A 24,034-nucleotide genomic window follows, 5' to 3' on the forward strand; every position below is an offset into this window, starting at 1 on the left:
GAGACAGCTTTCACCAGTAAATGAACATAAGAGACAGCTTTTCACCAGTAAATGCAAATAATAAGAGACAGCTTTGCACCAGTAAATGCACATAATAAGAGACAGTATTTCACCAGTAAATGCACATAATAAGAGACAGCTTTTCACCAGTAAATGCACATAATGGCAAACAGCCAGTGTCCTCAGTATATGTAGCCAGCAGATATATGTGCCTAGTATATGTAGCCAGAGGTATATGTCCCCAGTATATGTAGGCAGGGGTATATGTGCCCAGTATATGTAGCCAGAGGTATATGTCCCCAGTATATGTAGGCAGGGTTATATGTGCCCAGTAGATGTAGCCAGAGGTATATGTGCTAAGTAGATGTAGCCAGGGTTATATGTGCCCAGTAGATGTAGCTAGGGTTATATGTGCCCAGTAGATGTAGCCAGGGTTATATGTGCCCAGTAGATGTAGCCAGGGTTATATGTGCCCAGTAGATGTAGCCAGAGGTATATGTGCCCAGCAGATGTAGCCAGGGTTATATGTGCCCAGTAGATGTAGCCAGGGTTATATGTGCCCAGTAGATGTAGCCAGGGTTATATGTGCCCAGTAGATGTAGCCAGGGTTATATGTGCCCAGTAGATGTAGCCAGGGTTATATGTGCCCAGTAGATGTAGCCAGGGTTATATGTGTCCAGTAGATGTAGCCAGGGTTATATGTGCCCAGTAGATGTAGCCAGAGGTATTTGTGCCCAGTAGATGTAGCCAGGGTTATATGTGCCCAGTAGATGTAGCCAGAGGTATATGTGCCCAGTAGATGTATCCAGGGTTATATGTGCCCAGTAGATGTAGCCAGAGGTAAATGTGCCCAGTAGATGTAGCCAGGGTTATATGTGCCCAGTAGATGTAGCCAGGGTTATATGTGCCCAGTAGATGTAGCCAGGGTTATATGTGCCCAGTAGATGTAGCCAGGGTTATATGTGCCCAGTAGATGTAGCCAGGGTTATATGTGCCCAGTAGATGTAGCCAGAGGTATATGTGCCCAGTAGATGTAGCCAGGGTTATATGTGCCCAGTAGATGTAGCCAGGGTTATATGTGCCCAGTAGATGTAGCCAGGGTTATATGTGCCCAGTAGATGTAGCCAGGGTTATATGTGCCCAGTAGATGTAGCCAGGGTTATATGTGCCCAGTAGATGTAGCCAGGGTTATATGTGCCCAGTAGATGTAGCCAGATGTATATGTGCCCATGGGTAGCCAGGTGACCCCCTAAAGCAGGAGAGGAGCAGCTCGCTCTCCCCTCCTGAACTAAGTGATTGAGTGGCTGGCAATGGCAGGCGGCAGTGAGTGGAACTTACCTGCGTCTTCTCTCGTCGCCGGCGCGGGATGATCTGCCGCTACTCTGGTCTGGTCCAGACCAGAGCAGCAGAACTTCCGGCGCAGGAGTGAGACGGAAGGTAAGTCCCGCCCGCTGCCAAGCACCACTGCCAGTTAGATCAGGAGAGGGACAGTCAGCGAGGGAGGGAGAGCACTAAGGTGAGAGAAGGGGGGGGGGAGATTGCCCCCCTTCTCCACCGCTGCCCACAGCTCTTCCTCCACTGCGCCGCTGTCCTCCTGAAACAAGGCGGGCGGCCAATCGGACGCCCTTTTACGGACGCTGCTGAATTCCTTACGGAATTTACGGGCAGCTTAATTTGTATAAAAAATTACGGGCTGCCCGTAAATTTACGGGCGGTTGGCAACACTGAGACAGGCCCGTCCTCTCGCAGGAGAACCCCCCCCCCCCCTCCCCCAGCTGCAGTTACAGCAGGAGATGCTCACTCCTACGAGTCTCGACAGCAAATGAATTGCCCATGAGCGAATCCGCCGTGAAGTGATCCCGCCCTGGCTTTTTTATTTTAATTAGGCTATTATATATTAAAAAAATAAAAACAGAGGCCTACCATAAGCATGTATTATTCTTTCATCATCAGCATTTGCTAAATGCACTGTGTATAAGTTAACTGAGACATGGCATAGCATTTGCATGTCTTTGCTCTTTTGTTCATTTTAATTCCTTTAAATGTCCTCATTTATAAGTCCCTTTGGATAAAAACATCTGCTAAATATGATATATATAGTAATATATATTTATATATCTATGTATAAAAACTACGACGGCACAACGGAGCTTTAGTGCCACGTTAAAAATAAAAAAATATGTAAATCTACAAGAATAAACTCAATGTTATGAGATAAAAGTCAAAATCTTACAAATGGGTTTGTCAGATACAAATACACATTCTTACCATATTTCAAGCTTCAAATAAGTGTCACATAACTTTATGAAAGCCATATGACAGGATTGTCTCTTACTTTCGGTTTCTGAATTTGCAAATAACTTGCATGTGCAGCGTGCATTATGCAAATTACGTGATGACGTCATCTAGCGACTTCTAGCGACTTCTACGACAGCCAATAGCTACTTTCCTTACTGACGACTTGGCAACACTGACTCCAACATACAGTGCCACTGTATGCCAAAGTTGGCACTGTATGTTGGAGTATATAAATACATTTGTTTGTACTAAAACCGACAGTATCATGTCTGCTTCGGGGAGATGAGTCCACCACCGCCTCCTGAGGATTTTTAAAGTTTTTAGATATATTTTATTCTGTTGGTGCCTTTGTCCTCCTTACAATAATAGATGAACAATATGTCCCAGCAGTCCTAGCAGCTTTCAGGTGTTCACAACCAGTTGGAGAGAAAGTAGAGAGATCTGGAGTCTCCTGCCCTAAATACAGAAAGTCCCACAGTGCTCTCCATCCACTCCACAAAGCAAGGTTCTTAGCCTCAACTAACGTTTCCCCAATATTTGCAGCTCCATGCTCTCTGCAACTCTTTAGGGGAAGCACAACCAATTACCCTTTAACAGGCTGCACTGTTCTTGATTAGCTTGTAATGCTTTTAGGCAATCATTGTGACAACAGACAGGTGACTCTGCTTCATCTCATCTGTCATTATGTATATGTTTTACTGTTGTGTATGCTCACAACAGTGCATACACACTCGCACAATTACAGCCACCTGCCGGGAATGGGACTAGGTCCCTCAAGTGACTGCTTTGGGCCGAGTGCTGTGCAAATGCATTGTTACTATGGAGGTAGAGGAGGGATACTGACCCAATGTATGTTGGAGCAGTTTCCAGATGGTGGGGTGGGGGGAAGGGGAACAATGCACGTGGCCAAGATGATCTGCCATTCTAGATCATTCGGCGATGCATTGGCAGCTACACACAAGTTGGATTCTTGGCAGAGGCAATTGGTCGGGGCTGTCTCTGACAAGTAGCATGTGCACCTTTAGCTGAACATTCCTTGTTACTCTCCATACATCATAGGCAAGCAATCCTTTTAGGTAACAGGCATTCCTCTTGATAAGACAGAGAACTTTATCTGAACTCTCTTACACATTTAGCTGAACTGGGCTGCAAAATACTGCTAACAAAGCAGAAAAGCAGTTCATTTGACTAAAGATGCCCAATAATGATACCAAACCAAGTATCACATATATCTTATTGAAATGGGTTAAACTGTTTCGGTTTTCCCTTTCAGTCCCATATAAAATGCTAGCCTTATTGTGGGTACATAGGAGTTTAAAATGGGAAAGCAACCATATATAATATTCAGAAAAAGGTAATATGGAATTCTCGAGTCAGGCCATCTAATGGTTGGTTAAAATGAAAGTTCATGAACAAATTACAAATTTAAAAACAATATACAAGTAAGAAAGACGTTTGCTTAAATAGCCATCACAGTGTACCAGATATCATAGTTTTGACATCATTACATATTGTTTACAATTTCTTCCCTGAAAAGGTAGATATTAGGCAGAATATTCTCCACAATGCAATCCTCATCACACAACATAGGCGGGATTACATTAGGATGAATTGTGTCCATATATATTTATAATTGTAATGGATGTATATCAGCCGAGATATTACTCGATACTTGCTGCGTTTCGTGGATGTAGCTAGTTGTATACTCCACTTCTTCAGAAGTGATATTTATTTCCCAACTCAAAGTGGACACCGTTTTACTGTTGGCTGATATCTTATAAGCTGATGGACAAATGTATATCCATATCAAATTATCCTTTATATCAGATTCCCAGAATATCAGGGTCATGTCAGAACAGGTACTGCTTGTATATAGGTAAAGAATCAGGCAAGCCAGCAGGTCCTGCCTGGACCCGTGGTCTGCCAGAGCCTCGCAGAATGGAGATTTCAGCTTGTGAAAAGCAGATAGGGCCCTTTTCCACCAGCGCTGGCTGAATCGGAAAGACGCAAACCGCTAGCGATTTTACAATCGCTACGGTTTGCTTTTTAACATACGAATCGCGGTAGGTCATTTCCACTACCGCGATTCGTTTTTGACGGGAACGCGAACGCGCGGCGGAGCGATATTTGCCGCGATTTTGCTATGCAGTGCATAGCATAGCAAAATCGCGGCCGCAAACGTCGGGGGATCCCCGGGTAATTGCGATTCAGCAATCGCTAGCGTTCAGAACGCTAGCGACTGCTAGTGGAAAAGGGCCCATACTGTTGCTTTTTTTTTTCAGCAGGTCCATTAAGTAGTCAGACTTCACAGCCTGATTTAAATTTGTTGCAACTGGCTAGTGAATCAGTAGGGCTAAGCAGTGAATAGAGACAAATAAACATGCTTCATTGTTAAAGAGGAACTGTCGCAAAAATCTTAAAATTTAAAACACATACAAATAAGAAGTAAATTTCATTCAGAGTAAAATGAACCATAAATGACTTTTCTCCTATGTTGCTGTCACTTACAGTAGGTAGCAAAAATCTGACATTACCGACATGTTTTGGGTTAGTCCATCTCTTCAGGGGGGATTCTCAGCGTGGCCTTTATTCTTTATAAGGACATTACCTGAAAAAAAGATTTATACAATGATGCTGGCCAGCCTCCCTGCTCACCGTACAATGTTTTGGCAGTTGGACGGAGCAACTGCTATTCACTAAGTGCTTTTGAAAATAAAGAGAACCCTAAGAATCCTCTATGAGAAGATGGGCTAGTCCAAAATCTGTTGGTAATGTCAGATTTCTACTACTTGCTGTAAGTGACAGCAACATAGGAGAAAAGTAATTTATGGCTCATTTAAAGTGGTACAAGATTTCAGGAATAAAATTTATTTTCTAAATTATAATAATAAATAGCAGCCTTTTTTCAGCTGCATGATGACAAGTATAAAATATTTTACATTTATTGGAGGAACCCCTCCCTTTCTTTCATATTGCCGGGACAGAATCCGGAAAAAATGCTGGAGTTGGTGGTGTCCAGCAATGGAGGAATTACTAATGGCTGCCACCTGTATAACCCTAGTTATGCAAAGAGAAGGGTGAAAAGCATGCACTGAAATGCTCATAGGCTTGAAGGAGTGTTTATTTATATTTGCATGTGTCAGAGTGGTGCAACTAAATATTTTGAATTAAAAAAATGTTTGGTTTGGGTCCGCTTTAACTCCGGAAGAAACATACTACTTATTTGTATATTGTTAGCATGTATTTTAAATTTTAAGATTTTTGCTACAGAAGTCCTTTAAGATTCCACTCCCCAATCTTAAAGATAAACTGAGGCGGGTTTCTTAAGAGGACACAGAGGCATATTCTGTGCAAAATCACATGCCTCTGTGTCTCTTTATTGCTGCCGCTAGCCCCCCCTGGGGTATGTTGTGCTCCCCTGAACATATCCCCCTGCCTCTGTCCCTGCCGCTCCCTGCCTATGTAAGCTTCCTCCAATCGGAAGCTAAGCCGCGACCCAGGGAGTACATCCTGAGTCCAATCTCATATGGTATTACTGGAATTATGATTAACCACTTTATCCCCACGCGTACGAATTTCTCTGTCCCTTATTCCATCCTTTAACCCCCAGGGAAATCCATACTTTCCGCGCTCCCGCTGCTGCCTGCGCTCCCGCTTGCTCTAGCGCGCACTCCCGCCGCAAACACGCCGCCCGCCCGGAGATCAATGAACGGGAAAATCCATTCCCGTTCGTTGATCTAAGCCCCGCAATGATCCGCTGCTGCTCCGCTGAGCAGCGCGATCATTGTGAGAAAAAAACAACTCCCAGCCTCCTAGTGCTTCCTGCAAGCGTCCGGAAGGACGCTTGCAGGTCGCATTAAACAAAAAGTTACTGTGGCCATCTTGTAGCCAAATAGTAAAACTACACCCTAAAGCAGGTTTTACATACAAATAAACTAGTTTTACACAAAAAAATTAACTCCTTACCTCCCACACTCCCCAATTTTATTTTTTTTGTAATTAAAATAAAAAAAAGAATTTACAATTAAAAAAAATACATAAATAGTTACCTTAGGGACTGAACTTTTTAAATATTTATGTCAAGAGAGTATAACACTGTTACTTTATAAACTATGGGCTTGTAATTAGGGATGGACGCAAAACTGAAAAAAATGCACCTTTATTTCCAATTAAAATATTGGCGCCAAACATTGTGATAGGGACATAATTTAAACGGTTTTATAACCGGGACAAATAGGCAAATACATTTAATGGGTTTTAAATACAGTAGCATGCATTATTTAAAAACTATAAAGGCCGAAAACTGAAAAATAATAAATTTTTTCCCCACATTTTTTCCTATTTTCCCATTAAAACACATTTAGAATAAAATAATTCTTGGCATAATGTCCCACCTAAAGAAAGCCTAATTGGTGGCAAAAAAAACAAGATATAGTTCATTTCATTGCGATAAGTAATGATAAAGTTATAGACGAATGAATGGAAGGAGCACTGAAAGGCGAAAATTGCTCTGGTGGTCAAGGGGTAAAACCCCTCAGTTGGGAAGTGGTTAACATCAGTCATGAATATCCATTCATAATATTTGTATTTTTACAATTCCATATAATACCACGTGGCTCAATTACTTTTCATGAAATGTGTGAAAATGGATATCAGGATTACATCCAGTGGTCACCTGCTATGTTGAATTGGACTTGGAGAAAGGTAATAGAGAAAGGATCAGAGAAAATATGAATAAACACAATAAAAGGAAGAAGAAATGGAAAGAAAAGGAAAAGTTTGGTCCCCATGGCCAAAGGCTCCAATATTTATTGTTGATATTAAAGTCCAGTTTTCTGCCTTCAGTTAGTGTGTGCAGGCAGTAGGGGAATAATCAATGAGATTGAGGGGAATCATTTACATTTGGGGATTCCACAGATGGCTTTTTGCTATAACTTAGGTCCTGTTTCCATTTGAGCAGAGAACGAGCATATTTTGTCGATTCTCTGCTCATCGTTAAACGGACTGTGAACGACTCCAATTTTATAAATAGGATCCGTTGCAGTAAGTAGACCTCACTTCTGTGCAGTAGATAATCCCGGGGAGGCGGATGCATCCCCCCCCCCCCCCCCATAGCCTATGGGGTATTGCATCTGCCCCAGGCTACAGCCTGATCACAGTGGACCATCAGAGAGGACACTACACTTTCCATTCCCGCTAGCCGCACATGGTCTGGCACAAGTGGGAACACAACCTAACTGTTAGAGGGTGTACACTTTGTTACAGCCAGTGTATCAGTGCCTAGATCAGGAACAGAAGGCCCTGGCAGAGACTAGACATATTACATTTACTTACCCAAAATAAGTAGCTTTCTTCTGCTTTTCAGTCCTTTCAGTCCTGCTTTCACATTCTCTGAACAGAATTTTCACTTCTTCTCCGGTCAGTAGATGGTTTCTAACCTTCTTACACAGAGCAGTATGGTTTGTGGCAACCCCTCACTGGTAATGAGATGTCAGTCATGTGCAGTTTCATGGACTATACTGAGCTCATAAACTGCAATACATATTAATACTGACTTAGGTAGAAGCTGCTATCTTGAGCATGTGGCACACTTCCACTGCCAGAATGCATTCAAGACCAAGAGTGGGATATCATGCTGATCGAAGGATGCACAAAACCATCATCAGTGCATATTTAATTACGACAGACCTACTGGAGCTAGCCCAGAAGAGAAGTTACCTTCAGAAAGCCCTTGGTATGCCCGCTTTATTCCTTGAACTGCTAGACACCGCTGCTGTTAGTAAAATCTGTCTGCCTACTAGAGGAAGAGGAAGCATGAAGTCAGTACTGTGTGAGGGGGGAGCTGATATCCTGCCAAGCAGGATATGTGTTTTTTTAAACTGTACAGCTGTGAAGCTCTCTGTATCTACATGAGTATATAGTGTATATACATGAGTATATGTACTTTGTGTGTATTATATGCATATACATGCATCATGCTAATAATTTTGAGTTCATGCAATTGTTATAATAGCTTTGTGCAAGTTTATGCAGCTTGGATTTGGACCATTCAAAACCATCTATTCTTTTAAATCAGTTTTCTCAAAAACTACAAAGTCCTAAAATTTGGGCCTGACATACATAACAAATTTGCTGATAATAGCATCTTAAAGGGAACCTGAGACAAGACATCTCAGGTTCTATACTTACCTGCGTCTTCCTTAAAGGGAACCTGTACTGAGTAAAATTATTGAAAATAAACACATGCTGTAGCTGCAAATGAATATTACATACTTACCTCACTGTCATTTCCTCTCAAAAGTTTTTCTTCTTACAGTGATCCCTTCCAGTTCTGACAATATTTTGTCAGAACTGAAATAAACCAGTTGCTGTCAGTTATATATCAGTTGCTGTCAGTTACAACTGAATGTGCAAGGTAATGTCCATATTTCCCTATGGCTCAAGTGGGCGATATTACAGTTTAACAGTGTGCTGACCAGGAAGCTGTTATGGGGTAGTGGCCATTTTCAAAATGGAGGACAGAGAATTCCATTGATATTAGTGGACAAACAGGACGCAGGACAGGAGAAAGAGATTGATGAGTACACTACACAGGAGGTAAGTATGACGTGTTTATGTTTATTTTGACTTTATATTTTCAGTTCAGGTTCTCTTTAAGGCTGCTCATCCTTCTCCGTCTCCCTGGGTGGCTCCGGTCCCCCGCAATTCAGCCCAAAAGCCTGGCTGAGTCGCGCTTCATCAGGACCAATGAAAATCCAGGTAAATTAGGTATACAAGGTCACTTTTGACCCTATACCTTTTTAGGATTAAATAGATTAAGGGTTAAAACTTTATTAGGGAAACAAAAAATTCTTCTGTATTCTTCTGTCTTTCATCTGGGTGTTTCAAGCCCTACCCCATAGAGCCATAGTAATCCATGCCATGCACTGATGAGGATCAACCAGTCCAAAACAGTCTGTCTGCATGTTGGATAAGTGTGGCTCTGTACAATTAACAAGCTGACACATAATTGCATTCCAGCAGTTCTGGAGGTGTGTTTAGCTTCCATGGACAACAAAGGGACAATTTGAATATTTAGCAGTGATGCATTGTGGGGCACCACATATTCTCACACCAACTTGAAATAATAACAAATACCGAAGGCATTCTGTTATTGTTATTTTTTTTCTGTTATACGTTTCCTTTAAATCTTGAGTGAAGAATCTTCTTTGGCCGCCAGTTCCTGTCGCTCTCTGTGGCATGCCAGGCTGTGCTGTTATCATCACTCCTTGACGTCTACTGTCACTGTGTGCCAGATACGCATTGGTCCACCAATCGGATGAAAGGCGGGCCTAACAGTAGCTTCAAAGACAAAGAAAAGAAGACTGAGAGCTTGTCAGAGCTCCATGGAACATTTTTGGTGGGGAGTAAACTGCACTAGTGGAGGCACAGATACAGAGAGAGACATTGGAGGCACCAGGTGGCACCGTGGAGTTACTGTAACTTAAGAAAAAACTATAGTGCCTATCTTGTTTGTTAACCGGGCACTGCCTGTATATCTAGATAGTTAAATATAAAATCTCTTGATAGACAGTCAAAGGTGTCAACAGAGTAACCACTAGGAAAGTATAGGGGACTAAAAGAGACCGAAAAGCCCTCCTACTAAAAAAGCAATGCTTAGTGTGGTTTTCCTTCTTAAAGGGGAACTGAAGTGCAAGTGGCTGCCATATTTATCTCCTTTTAAACAATACCAGTTGCCTGGCTGTCCTGCTGATCTATTTGGCTACAATAGTGTCTGAATCACACCAGAAACAAGCATGCAGTTAATCTTGTCAGATCTGACAATGTCAGAAACAGCTGATCTGCTGCATGCTCGTTCAGGGACTATGGCTAAAAGTATTAGGGCCCGTTTCCACTTGTGCGGTGCGAATCGCCGCGGTAAAAATTTGCATGCGGATGCGACTTTCGCATGCGGCTGTATGCAAATTTTCGTGCAAATTCGCATGAAAATTCGCATGGATGACGCTGTATGTGAATTTAACCATGGCAGTGCCGGTGTGCATTTCCATTGATTTCCATGCGAATTCGCATGCAAATTCGCATGAAAATTCTCATACCAAAGCCGCAGGCAATTTCCCTATTAAATTCATTAGCGGCGATTCGCATGCATTCCACACGCAGGTGAATTCTGAGGGCTCTGCCGTGCAGAAAAATCCTGCACAGAAAAACGCTCAGGAAAACTGACAAGTGGAAACAGGCCCATTCACTTCTATTGGCTGTGCGAATCTGCATGCAGGAAACGCATGCAGATTCGCGATAGTGGAAACGGGCCCTGAGAGGCAGAGGATCAGCAGGATAGCCATGCAACTAGTATTGCTTAAAAGTAAATAAATATGGCAGCCTCCACATCTCTCTCACTTCAGTTGCCCTTTAAAATAGAAGGCACTTGCGGTAATTCACATTAAAGTGTGTTACTGTGGTTACCCGCATCTCATTTATCCAGGTTTGTAATAAAATGTTGTCTCCTAAACTTTACGTGAGAGGAGCTATTTAAGTTAAATTATATTACAGACCACATTAAATAATGTACATTCATAATATGTTTCCTTCCTTTCTCTACTTTTAAATGTTTATCCTCCTCACTTCACCAAGTTAATGGTTATATGATTATATAATGGTTATATCTCTTGTCCAGCACTGTAGTTCTCCATTTATTAACAGCTCTAGTGTTCACTATTAAAGGAAACAGACAAGGTCATCACTAAAATTCAATAATAGCAGTGGGCTGAAATTACACCTATGCATAATTATGCATCATAATTCGAAATTACACATCGTAATCATGATGCAAAATTTGCGGATTACGCATAAAAAATGTTGCATGTTAAGGTAATCACTAACTGTAATTATGCAAAACAGCGTCATATACAAGTAATTTCATTTGCGAACGTTTTTTCACATACAAACTTACTTTCCGCATTAAATATTTAAGGAATAGCCGAATGTTTGCAGTATTCTAGCTGATGAACATTATTTTTTTTTCCACATATGAACACATTTTTTGCGCATTGAATATTTAAATAGCCGCGTGTGTGCAGTATACTGGTTGGTGAACAGAGGAAGGCATCTGGCTACCTACTATTGTAAAGGGGAGAGGTAAGCACCCCCCTGCTGCCACCACAGTGGCAGTGGCTGGAGCCTCAATTACTTGTAACAGCCATCACCACTGCAGGGATCTGTTGCTTGTGATGAGTGTCAGCCCTCACATGGCATCACTCAGTGTGTCCCGCCCCCCACACATGTGGCTTACGATGCCACTGAAGGGTGGAGTTGAACTCAAAAAGCTGCTGGTGGTGACGGTGAGTGACAGCTCAGGTCATAGATAGTAATCTTCCCCTGTTTGTTGTCTCTTCATCCTCCAAGTCCCAAAAACTTTCCTGACCACTGCAGTTCACTTTTGGCAGCTTTACTACATGAGTGTACCAGCCTGCCGCCCGCCCCTTGCTTCCTGGAGCCCTAGGCCATGGCCTTTGTGGCCTTACCTGAAATTCGGCCATGCACATACCGATGGCGGTATCACAAGGTGTCACCAACCCAGTGCCTCTGCTGCCCGCAAATAAAAGAAGGAAGAAAGAAATTTTAGTGTACCTTGGCTGGAGAAACTTTCCCCATCACTGATAACTTGGATTGTACCACAGAATTTACAATATATCTGATAACTTACCCATGTGGACTACAGTACTTACTCTAATGGTGGCCATACATGGTACAATTTTTTCATACAATCTTACCATTTCTATGTAGTATAGGGGTAAATAAAGTGAATATACTGAAATGATAATTTAAGCAGTTACCTTATATTGCATAGAAATGGTAAGATTGTATGAAAAAATTGTACCATGTATGGTCACCATAACTCAGTTTGTATGGTTTGATTTACTTATGAAGGGAGCTTCACCATAGGAGAAGTCCCCATTATAAACAGCAGGTATGCACTTATCATGTTCTCCACATACAGTGATGAGACTGTGTCCTATGGCCACTAAAACTAATGGCTTACACACTAAGGGTCCTACTAATACATTGCGTTAAGTGGTTTTATAGGACAACTCTGGAGTTATGTGCGTTAGAGATGGCCCGAACACTTCGCCGGCGAAATTCTTCGCGCAAGCCCCGGAGGTTCGTGTTTACGGCGAACCGCGAACACATAGCAAGTTCGACCTGTCCCCTATACCACATCATTGGGTTAAACTTTGATCCTCTACATCACAGTCAACAGACACATGGCAGCCAATCAGGCTGCACTCCCTCCTGGACCCCCGCCCCTCCTTATAAAAGGCAGCAGCGTCGGCCATTTTCTCACTCTGTCTGCTGCCTGCTTAGTGAGAGGACGGGAGAGATGTTGTTAGTTGGCTCTTGTTAGCTTGCTCCTTGCTGCTGAAAAGCACCACAAAAAAGCTCTTTTGAGAACTAATGTTCTTGTGATGTGTTTTTTTTTGTGTGCCACTGACACTGCATATACAGCCCTGTCTGTCGCAGCTGGCCCTTTCTAATTGCTATACTGTGCCAGGCCCAGCACAGTCAGTGCATCTGTGTGACTGCACATTGTATTATACCAGCAGTCAGTGCATACCTTTCACTGCATCTGTGTGACTGCACATTATATTATACCAGCAGTCAGTGCATACCTTTCACTGCACCTGTGTGACTGTACATTGTATTATAATACCAGTCACTGCATACCTTTCACTGCATCTCTGTGACTGCACATTGTATTATATCAGCAGTCAGTGCATACCTTTCACTGCATCTCTGTGATTGCACTTTGTATGATACCAGCAGTCAGTGCATACCTTTCACTGCATCTCTGTGACTGCACATTGTATTAGTCCAGTCAGTGCAAACCTTTCACTGCATCTGTGACGTGACTGCACATTGTATTATACCAGTCACTGCATACCTTTCACTACATCTGTGTGACTGCACACTGTATTATACCAGTCACTGCATACCTTTCAATGCATCTGTGTGACTGCACATTGTTTTATATACCAGTCACTGCATCTGTGTGACTGCACATTGTATTATACCAGTCAGTGCATACCTTTCACTTGAATGGATGGCAGACTTGCCCTCCATAACAGATTCTCGTTAAAGGATTTCAAGTGTATTCGTCTCATCATTATACAGCAGTCAGCAGGACCTCGAAAGAGTCCTCCTGTATTGTTATTTTTCATCACTACCTCCCTGAGTCGGGACTTGCGTGCCGTGCCTGCTGCCTTCCTTGGATGTGTGGTGGTAAGTCGTTTCTCAGGCTCCCACTCTGGACCGGAATCGAACTGTTTTATATACCAGTAAGTGCATACCTTTCACTGCATCTGTGTGACTGCACACTGCATTATACCAGCGTTTCCTGCTCCTCTGCCCACATCAGCCAGGTGTCCATTAAGGAAATCTTTGAGCGGAAGAAGCCAATGTCTGCCAGTAACCCTCTTGCCCGGCATCTGACAACTGGTTTAGCAGAACTGTTAGCTCTCCAGCTGTTACCATACCAGCTGGTGGACTCTGAGGCCTTCCAAAAATTTGTGGCGATTGGGACACCGCAGTGGAAGGTAACAGGCCACAATCATTTTTCTAAAAAGGTGATACCCAAACTGTACCATGATGTTGAAAGGCAAGTGGTGTCATCTCTGGCACACAGCGTTGGGTCAAGGGTCCATCTGACCACAGATGCCTGGTCTGCAAAGCACGGTCAGGGCAGGTATATTACTTATATGGCACATTGGGTCCTTCCATGGATGTGTGGTGGTAGCCGTTTCTCGGGCTCCCACTCCGGACCCTTGGACTACTGGGTGCGCAGGCTTGACCTGTGGCCAGAGCTGTCACAATTTGCCATCCAACTTCTGGCTTGCCCTGCCTCAAGCATCCTGTCAGAAAGGACCTTCAGCGCAGCTGGAGGCATTGTCAGTGAGAAGAGAGGTTGCCTAGGTCAAAAAATGTTCAGTACCTCACTTTTATCAAAATGAATGAGGCATGGATCCCGGAGGGCTACTGCCTGCCCGAAGACTAAGTCAGTCCCCACACAGCATCTCTGCCTGCCTGCCTGCCGGACGCTGCTGCCTGCCCCAAGACTAAGTCAGTCACCACACAGCATCTCTGTCTGCAGGCCACTTGACTGCCTTCTCTGCAACCACCAACAGGGTCCAGGACTCCAGGTGGATTCCTGAATTTTTAAGGTCGCTGCTAGCAGCGGCCGCTAACAAAAAGAATAATAATTTTTATGGTGCGTGTACATGCCTGCCTCATTTTTCTGGCTGCACTGCGGCTGCAACAACAAAACAAAAGGCATGTACATGTGTCAATTCCCCTTCGTGATCGTTACCTTGCCACGGTGAAGGGGCTTGCTTATCACAGTGAAGCAATGACCGTCTATATAAGTGTGTTGGGGGGTACACCCAAGATAAGGTCGCTGCTTCATTGTGGACAGACCAAATTCAATCAGCTGGACAGTCACTGTTGTTCTGTCATTGAGCTACCTCAGCCCGACCATATGGGCTTGAAAACCACCATCGCCTGCACTCTCGCCATCGTGCACACCAGTCCAGCATGGCCATCGCTACACAAACAGCTGTTTGCGGTGCATTACACAGCGAGTTTGGTATGTCAGTCTGAAGCAGTACACTACTTACACTACCTGCTGATCCATGTCTACACACGCAAGATGTTTTCAAGCACTTTATGTCTCCAATTTAGGAATGCAATGTGATTTTTGCTTTTTAGGGATTATAACCCTGCTGTGCGTCAAATCCGTAATTTTCCCAGGGACTTTTGGCTTGTATCCCACTCCGCCATGCCCCCCTCCAGGTGTTAGACCCCTTGAAATATCTTTTCCATCACTTTTGTGGCCAGAAACAGTGTTTGTAGTTTTTCAAGTTCGCCTGTCCATTGAAGTCTATTGCGGTTTGCAGTGTTCGCCGGTTCGCGAACCTTTGCGGAAGTTCACGTTCGCGGTTCGCAAACCAAAAATCTGAGGTTCGAGCCATCTCTAATGTGCATAGCTGATCTATTCTTTTGATCTTGTTTTGTTTCTGCACACAAAAGGTTTTTATGCATAATTAAGTTAATTCTACCTGTACATGAAGGGGTGTTTGTATACAAACCCTAAGCAAAGTGAATATTTTTTGAATATTTTTATGGTAGTTCTGGAAATATTTACCCTCTGGATCCATTCTTTTTATTCTATTTTAATTTATCTTTATTTTTAATGTGTCATGCATATAGAGATATTGTGCTGCATTAAGTGAAGTTTCTTATTGATACATAAGGTCTGTGTGTTAGCCCTAAGCAACATCGTTTGTTTTAACCTCCCTAGCGTTCTGGACGAGCTGAGCTCGTCCAGAGATGCTAAAGGGCACCGCTCAGGCACCCCGCTGGGCCGATTTAGATAATTTTTTTTTCAAACACGCAGCTAGCACTTTCCCCTCGCTCGCCGCCCTCCCGCTGCCACCTGACGCGAAAGAGGGCCCCCCCCCCCCCACAGACCCCGTGCGCAGCCTGGCCAATCGCCACCAGGCTGCGCTTTGGGGTGGATCGGGAGTCCCAGTAACGTCACAACGTCGATGACGTCGATGACTCCGTTTGTCGCCATGGCGACGGGGGGGAAGCCCTAAAGGAAATCCCGTTCAGAATGGGATTTCCTTATGGGCGTGATCGCCGACAGCGATCAGAAGGGTGGGAGGGAGAGAGGAGGAAGGGGAGAATCATGTAGCTAGCGCTAGGCTAGCTACATGATAAGTAATTGAACCCACCCAGCAGGTTAAAGGCACAGTAATTGACCCGAGAAAGCAGTTACAGTGGCTTGCAAAAGTATTCGGCTTACTTGAAGTTTTCCACAATTTGTCACAGTACTGCCACAAACATGAATCAATTTTATTGGAATTCCATGTGAAAGACCAATACAAAGTGTTGTACACGTGAGAAGTGGAACGAAAATCATACGTAGTTCCAAACATTTTTTACAAATCAATAACTGCAAAGTGGGGTGTGCGTAATTATTCATCCCCCTGGGTCAATACTTTGTAGAACCACCTTTTGCTGCAAATACAGCTGCCAATCTTTTAGGGTGTGTCTCTACCATCTTTGCACAACTAGAGACTGAAATCCTTGACCATTCTTCTTTGCAAAACAGCTCCAGCTTAGTCAGATTAGATGGACAGAGTTTGTGAACAGCAGTTTTCAGATCTTGCCACAGATTCTCGATTGGATTTAGATCTGGACCTTGACTGGGCCATTCTAACACATGGATATGTTTTGTTTTAAACCATTCCATTGTTGACCTGGCTTTATGTTTAGGGTCGTTGTCCTACTGTTCTTTGGACTTCATGGTGTTGTTGCTCCCAATATTCTCTTAGACAACCTCTGAGGCCGTCACAGAGCAGCTGTATTTGTACTGACATTAGATTACACACAGGTGCACTCTATTTAGTCATTAGCACTCATCAGGCAATGTCTATAGGCAACTGACTGCACTCAGACCAAAGGGGGCTGAATAATTACAGCACACCCCACTTTGCAGTTATTGATTTGTAAAAAATGTTTGGAATCCTGTATGATTTCCGTTCCACTTCTCACGTGTACACCACTTTGTGTTGGTCTTTCACGTGGAATTCCAATAAAATTGATTCATGTTTGTGGCAGTAATGTGACAAAATGTGGAAAACTTTAAGGGGGCCGAATACTTTTGCAAACCACTGTATTACCATGAAACGTTGTAGAGAGTGCTCAATAAAGTTTATTGCTTCAAACTCCATTTTTTTGTGAACTACCTTTGGAGGTAGGATACCTTTACCTTCACATTACTGTTAATACATAGTGCTTGTACGTACACATCCAGTTTTTATTTTTTTGGTACCTCCTAACACCTATAGTTATCTCCAACACCCCTACCTAGGGGGATGCACTCTATGGAAGTTCCCTAAAGTGTGAATTTTTTTGGGGGGAGCTGCAACCACCACACTTCAACTTACAAGGCCGAGTGGGGGCTATTCTTCTCCACATGCTCCTACGAGTGGTTGCTTCTTACAGCAACCCAGCTTTGTAAATATACCTTACTAAGTATTATAATTAAACCTTAGTGACTTAAAGAGACACTGAAGCGAAAACAAAAATTATGATATAATGATTAATATGAGTAGTACAACTAAGAAATAAAACATTAGGAGCAGAGACAAAAGTCTAATATTGTTTCCAGTACAGAAAGAGTTAAGAAACTCCAGTTGTTATCTATGCAAAAAAAAGCCATTGAGCTCCATGACTTTCAAAGTCACACAGAGTTCAGTCTTCTGAAGCTTGTTATCTCAACTGTGAGTCATTGTATTGTTTTTTCTTCTGCACAGGACAGGTCAATAGTTCACTGGCCTGCTCTGTAAAATCATTTAGAATGCTGAGTAGTGTGTAAAATGTAAATATTAGAGAATGATGCAATGTTATTAAAACACTATATAGCTGAAAATAAATATATGAGAATATTTTCTTTGCTTCTAATATTCTAGTAATTATCCGTAATATACATCCAATTCATTATATCATAATTTTTTTTCTCGCTTCAGTGTCTCTTTAACAATACCACATCAAATTGGGCTCCCGGTGTCCCTGTATTCTTTTTCCACATGTTTGGTTCTGTTGAAAGTTGTCCCCTAGCAGCTGATGTCCCCCTTTCAGCTTCCTACTGTACTTTTGACTAGCCTTTGACAAGCAGCTTGTCGTAGACTTCACAGCACCATTGTAGACAACAAGAAGGGGAGTTCTTAGAAAGGTGCATTTAAGACACAAAGATATGCGTCTCTACCATGAATTAAAAAGTATTGATCAAGACAAGAGTATATTGCACTTTTTTACCTGGAGATTTCTGAAATCTGATCAACTTAACTGACCCCTGACCTCTGATCAACTTCATAGGCTAGGCTGTATATAGTATAAGTCAACAACATCCATACATTGGAAAGGGGTACCTGGTAAAATGGGTGCAATGAAATGCTGATAGTAGAATATCAGTAATTATACCATTATTCTACTACGGCCACCCAGTGCCCAAAGAAGTATTGTGGCTGCTGAGAGCTGCAGAGCCCAGCGGCTGTGTTCATATACTGAGAGCCGTGCAAGAAGCTGGAAAGGAGAGCTGCTGCAAAAGCCACTGCTGTAAGCTTAAAGGCCAGCACCCAACCTACCCGCTCGGTTCCGCCATAGCCAGTAATTACGTTGTTGGCTATGGTGGTACCCAAACTAACAGGTACGATGTGCACCCTTTTGGACCACTTCATGAACATATACACAACCATATGCATGTCATTTAGATACCATAACAGTGCTAGACTCAGGGCTATGACACAACCTGATGATTGGTAGTTACAGATCTCTAGACAAAGTTATCAAGTGCAGCTGCTAACACATATGATGCCAACAACAAATCTATGTTTCATAGTTAATGGTGTGGTTTACATAGCCACTTGAACTGTAATTGTGATGCTGTGTGTAAAAATGTGGTGATTTTAAGGGTTTCAAATGGGTGCTAGAAGTGATTTTATTGACATGCTAAATCATAATATCTGTCCTTACTCCTTTAATGCCACACACATTTTTCAGGCACGGTCCAACAATGTTATTTTAAGAATTTATGTTTTTCAATGTTGCGTTTAAAATTGTACCAAAAGGCCCTCTCCCCACAGAATGGTATTTTCCATGTTTTTTTGTTTCACTTATACATGTCCTCCAGTGCCTGGCTCCCAAAGTCCTTTCTTTTTAAAACATAACTTGACCTATTGCCAAAAATGGGGAGAACTAAAAGCAAAGTGCGTTTTCCACTGACATCAATAACGTTTGGCTGCAAACTTTTAAGTTTGTGGGATGTGGGAAACATTTGCTGTCCACCCAGTGAACTGAACTGAAAATGCTATCTGGTCACCAACTTTGGAGGAAGTACAAATATCTCAATGCACGAGTTCCCAAAGTTCCCATTCAGAAACAAAAATGCTTGATGTGGATGCTGCATGCTACTGCAGTCATACAACCACTAGTTCACATACCATTAAGCAGCCCTGATTATGATGTCATCTCACCCAGGTGGCACATCCTACCTACGGTACTTAGGAACAGACAGTTTATAATTAATTCAGTTCATGGTTGTTATTCTCACTGAAAATGCTTGGGGATTTCTGCAGATATCTTAGTAAACCCAGCCAATGTTTCAAACACTAAATAGAGGCAGTTTTTAAAAAAGTCACATATACAATATACATATGGGATTTTCTCATGTAGGATATCACTGGGTGAAAATGAATCTGATGTTGCAAAGTAAGAGGAGATTATTCTTGTGTCGGATTGGACTTACTTCCTCAAAAGCTTATTAAGACTCTTAACTCTTGAGTGTGGACTCATCTGAACAGGCTGGAGTTTGATGTTGTACTTAAAGGACAACTATATATGGAGGCTGCCATATTTATTTCCTCTCAAAACAATACCAGTTGCCTAGCAGACCTGCTGATCTATTTGACTGCAGTAGCATTTGAATCAGACCAGAAACAAGCATGCAGCTAATCTTTTCAGATCTGGCAGTAATGACAGAAACACCTGATATGCTGCATGCCTGTTCAGGGTGTATGGTTTAAAGTATTAGAGGCAGAGGATCAGCAGGACTGCCAGGCAACTAGTATGGCTTAAAAGTAAATACATATTTCTTTAAGAAATGGAAACCCTACATTCTCCTGACAATTCCACCAGCAGAGATGAACTCTTTTATGGAACCCTTTAAATATTCAGAGTGTTGCCTACCACCAATTACTAGACACCTTGGGACTGTTGAAAATTGTATGATTGAAGGATCCTTCTGCAGAGTTTCTTGTAAATTGCAATCATATGCATTCCCTTAAAAAGAACATCGGGATATGTAATATATGAAAGCAATAAGGTGATTCATGTCAGCGAATCTCCCGAAGAATACCACAATGAATTCTGTGAGTTTTTTATTATCCATTTAAGCAGGAACACTAGAGTACAGCAAGGGGACAGAACACTGAGTGGGGAAGAGGAAGGGATTTGGGGGGAGGAAGGGAGGGAGGGGAAGTGTGAGAATCGCGCTCCAACAGACAAGATGAGGTACATATCAATAATAGATGCGTAAACATCTTCAACTCCAGATTAAGTTTGTGTCAACAGGTCACCTTCAGGAGATGTTGGAAGGCCAATCATATCATGGGCCTTAGAGATATCCCTCTAGTCATACCACACTGCCCATTTCATGACGCTATTGTTTTTATGAACAGACTGAACCATTTCTATCAGATTCAGGTGTTAGTAGATTTTGAGAGAGAGCAATGAAACAGGGGAGGGTGGGGGAATAAGGACCGAAGGGGGAAGGGTGTATTTTCCGTTTGGCAATGTGTGATCACGAGTACGGGACATTGTGCATTGTGCAATGACTTGAGTTACGAGTAATTTACTTTTGTCTCGTTTCTATTGTCATGTAACCAGTTGGAGAATATCATGGTGTTGTTCTTTATATAAAAATCTACAAAAAAAATGTGGAAATAAAAAATGGAAATAAATGTCAGCCTCCATATCCCTCTCCCTTCAGGTGTCCTTTAATGTGATAAAGAAACTATGGAGTCCTGTCAGGAATTGATGTGCAATTTATCAATGCAGCAATGTGACTTATTAAACTGGCAGCACAGAATAGTGTGAGGAGAGTAGACCGCAAGAATCACTGATATTCCACTAGTTACAGTGGTAATGCTGACTATATGGAGCTTCCAGCATTGACTTTCCACATACAGCCACAGTGTGAGAAAGGTGTAAGCAGAGAAAAGGGAATAGTTTAATAATGATTACAAATATTCACATATAGGGGTGATTAACACTACAGTCTCAATACAAAGCTAATGCAATGAATTGAACTGGACCCCATGTGGGTCCCTCAGGTACAGGGGCCCTGGTGCGGCCTCAGCCTCTGCATCGACACTGGTTAAAGTATAACGTCTTTGATTAAAAAAAACATAATTATGTACATAAATAAAATCCTATCATTAGCACTATTTCAATTAAGTTGCATTTTCTGAATTTAGATATGATACTGCAGACTATTCTCCTGCTTACATTTGCTTGCAGCATTGCTACTGTCCTTTACTGTATATGCTACTGATAAAACTCCAAATATGGAAATAAAGTATTTACACTACTTCCTAAGTAACCAGGTACCTATTTGCTTTGACCTTCCTTAAAGAACATGTCCAAGGTTAAAAAACAAGATCTACCTACTTTTGAGCCCCTGAAATGAAGGGATTGCTTTAAAAAAATGCTTTAGTTGCCCCACATTTTTATGCAATTGTTTTGTTTACCCCACTGTATGACATATCCACAGTTTAAAAAAAACATTATTTACTTACCTGGGTCTTCCTCCAGCCCCTGGCAGCCTATCAGTGCCTCGCCGCAGCTCCGCTCCCAGCCTGTGTCCCAGGGTCCCCTCGATTGCAGATGCCGACCTTGCCAGCAGTGCCACTTGCGATTGCTCTCAAGGAGCCTGGAGCGCGTTCTGCGCAGATGTAGAAGTACTGCACCTGTGCAGCACGCACGCTCACGCAGGCGCAGAAGACATCTGCAACGGTGACCAGACAAGCCTGACACTCTTGTTGGTGAGGTGCGCTACAATAGTTACCCAAACCACACAGTTCCATGGCACGGGATAGCCTCTGTCCTTACAGATCCTGTGCAATAAAGCTCACCTCAAAAATACAAGTAACAAGTAATAGTGCAGGCTGTTTTAAATCAATCTATGCACCCTGTGCAAAACACATACACATGCAGGAATAGCGTGAGGGAAAGGACCTGGAACCACCACCGAGATTCTACGCATTCCTGCCGCTCTCAACCTTTCCCTGCTCACCGTTATAATATACTAGCTGATGGCCCGGCGTTGCCCGGGTATGTATTTTGCCAGTGTTGGCTCCAGCCACTTTTCCTAACCCTAACACACAATTACTCAATTACTTAATGACCAAGTGTGTGAGCTTTGCGGTCTTTGGCATCAATAATTTGCAATGAAATAAAATAAATCTGATTGGCTGTGGCTCCACCCTTTTTCTGAATTTGAACCCTAATGACCTAATGGCCAACTGTACCAGGTACAGGTGGCTTGTGGCTTGTGCCATTAACAGTGCAAGAATGGCAGCAATCAAATATTCCCCCTTGAAAATCAATAGGTGGATTTTGATTGGCTTTTGTAGGCTCCACTCACTTTTCTGAATATTAATCCCAGTCACCCAGTGACCAACTGTGCAAAGTTTGAGAACCCTACCATTAACAGTGTAAGAATGGCTGCAGTTTACATTTTTCTCCACCCACTGATGTCCTGGCATTGCTTGGGTATGTATTTGGCTGGTGTTGGCACCGCCCACTTTTCCTAACCCTAACACACAATTACTCAATGACCAAGTTTGTGAGCTTTGCGGTCTTTGGCATCAATAATTTGCATTAAAATGAAACAAATATGATTGGCTGTTTGTGGCTCCACCCCTTTTTCTGAATTTGAACCCCAGTCACCCAATGACCAATTATGCAAAGTTTGACAGCCCTACCATTAACAGTGTAAGAATGGCTGCAGTTTATAGTTTATCAGTGAAATTTGTATTTGTCTCCGCCCACTGATGACCCGGCATTGCCCGCTTATGTATTTGGCTGGTGTTGTCTGCGCCCACTTTTCCTAACCCTAACACACAATTACTCAATAACTCAATGACCAAGTTTGTGAGCTTTGCGGCCTTTGGCATCAATAACTTGCATTAAAATGAAACAAAACAGACTGTCTGTTTGTGGCTCCACCCCCTTTATTAATGTAAACCCCAGCCACCCAATGACCAACTGTACCATGTTTGAGGCTTGCGCCATTAACAGTGCAAGAATGGCAGCAATTAAATATTCCCCTTAAAAATCAATACTTGAATTTTTTGATTGGCTTTTGTAGGCTCCACCCACTTTTCTGAGTATTAATCCCTGTCACCCAGTATTCAACTGTGCAAAGTTTGAGAACCTTACCATTAACAGTGTAAGAATGGCTGCTTTTTACATTTTCCCAGTGAAATTTGTATTTTGTCTCCTCCCACTGATGACTAGTTGTTGCCCGGTTATGTATCTGGCTGCTGTTGGGTGTGTCCACTTTTCCTAACCCTAACACATAATTAATCAATTACTCAATTACGAAGTTTGTGAGCTGTGCAGTGTTTGGCATAAATAATTTGCATTGGAATGAAACAAATCTGATTGGCTGTTTGTGGCTCCACCCCCTTTCTCAATTTGAACCCTAGTCACCCAATGATCAACTGTACCAGGTTTGAGGCTTGTGCCATTAACAGTGCAAGAATGGCAGCAATGTAAATATTCCCCTTGAAAATCAATAGGTGTATTTTGGCTGGGTTTTTAGGCTCCACCCACTTTTCTTAATATTAATCCCAGTCACCCAGCAACCAACTGTGCAAAGTTTCAGAACCCTACCATTAACAGTGTAAGAATGGCTGCAGTTAACATATTTTCCAGTTAAATTTGTATTTGTCTCCGCCCACTTTTTGGTTATGGGAATAAATAGTATGCTATGCTTTATTCCAGGTAATGTACTATGTGTGTGTGCCAAATTTCATTCAAATCCGTTCAGCCATATTTGCGTGATCGAGTAACAAACATCCAAACACCCGAACTTTCCCATTTATAATATTAG

General features: G+C 42.5%; 1 protein-coding gene across 4 annotated transcripts in view; it reads right to left on the reverse strand.

The window, feature by feature from the left end:
• PRAP1 (proline rich acidic protein 1) overlaps window positions 1-24,034 on the reverse strand; it is a 290,117-nt gene that overhangs the window by 218,627 nt on the left and 47,456 nt on the right. For 2 of the 4 annotated variants that reach the window (XM_068255347.1, XM_068255342.1), the window contains exon 1: window positions 7,633-8,079. The exons of 1 other annotated variant lie outside the window; for it this stretch is intronic. The gene's annotated coding sequence lies outside the window, so the exon portion shown is untranslated. Of the gene's footprint in view, window positions 1-7,632; window positions 8,086-24,034 lie in introns of those variants that run through there. One more of the 4 variants, XM_068255344.1, reaches the window with a different exon arrangement.

Source organism: Hyperolius riggenbachi, chromosome 10, assembly GCF_040937935.1.
Source record: "Hyperolius riggenbachi isolate aHypRig1 chromosome 10, aHypRig1.pri, whole genome shotgun sequence".
Classification (NCBI taxonomy): Eukaryota; Metazoa; Chordata; class Amphibia; order Anura; family Hyperoliidae; genus Hyperolius; species Hyperolius riggenbachi.